Source organism: Otolemur garnettii, unplaced genomic scaffold, assembly GCF_000181295.1.
Source record: "Otolemur garnettii isolate 467f Iridium unplaced genomic scaffold, OtoGar3 scaffold00054, whole genome shotgun sequence".
Lineage (NCBI taxonomy): Eukaryota > Metazoa > Chordata > Mammalia > Primates > Galagidae > Otolemur > Otolemur garnettii.
Window position 1 is genome coordinate 8,483,370 of NW_003852449.1, and position 994 is coordinate 8,484,363.

The following is a 994-nucleotide window of genomic DNA, read 5'->3' on the forward strand; positions in this document are numbered from 1 at the left end:
AAAAAAAAAAAAAAAGGAAAGAAAGGTCTTTAGAAGGAAGAAATAAAATTGTTTTTGTTCACAGATGACATGATTGTCTACAACGAATCCGAAAGAATGGACAAAACAAAGCTCCTGGAACTAATAAGTGATTATAGCAAGTTTGTACAACACAAGGTTAATGTGTGAATGTCAATCACGCATGGTGGCTCATGCCTGCAATCCCAGCACTTTAGGAGGCTACAGAAGGAGGATCACTTAAAGCCAGGAATTCAAAATCAGCCTGGCAACAGCAAGACTCTGTCTCTACCAAAAAGAAAAAGTACAAAAGGCAACTGCTTTCCCATATGCCACCAAATAACAGGTAAAAATTGTAATTAAAAAACACATTACCCTTTACATTAATATACACCAAAATGGGACACAAAGGTATAACTTTAATAAAATATGTATAAGAGCCGTATGAGGAAAAGTGTAAAAGTCTAATGAAAGCTATCAAGGAGCTAAATAAAGATAATTTAGATTCTTGGATAGTAAATCTTAATATTGTAAAATGTTGGTTCTTCCTAACTCAATGTATAGATTTAACATTATTCCAACCAAAATCTCAGATAAGTTATTCTGTAGACATCAACCAACTGATTCTACAGTTTATACAGAGAGGCAAAAGACCCAGAAAAGTGAACTCAGTCAGTATCGAAGGAAAAAACAAAGTTGGAGGACCGACACCACAGAACTCAAGATTTACTATAAACTTACTTACAGTAATCAAGCAACAAGACAGATGAATGCAACAGAATAGAGAGCCCAGAAAAGGCCCATGTGAACAGTCAGCTGATCTCTGACAAATAAGCAAAGGGAATACACTGGAGCAAAACCGGTATTTTTACCAAATGCTGTTGAAACAACTAGACATCCACCTGTAGAAAAATTAATCTAGGCCAGGCATGGTGGTTCATGCCTGTAATCCTAGCACTCCAGGATGCTGATGGGGGTGGATTCCTTGAGTTAGAGA

General features: G+C 36.5%; 1 protein-coding gene across 1 annotated transcript in view; it reads right to left on the reverse strand.

Moving 5' to 3' along the window:
• The window catches only part of TOGARAM1 (TOG array regulator of axonemal microtubules 1), a 73,226-nt gene that overhangs the window by 64,714 nt on the left and 7,518 nt on the right, over positions 1 to 994 (reverse strand). The gene's annotated exons all lie outside the window — the stretch shown is intronic.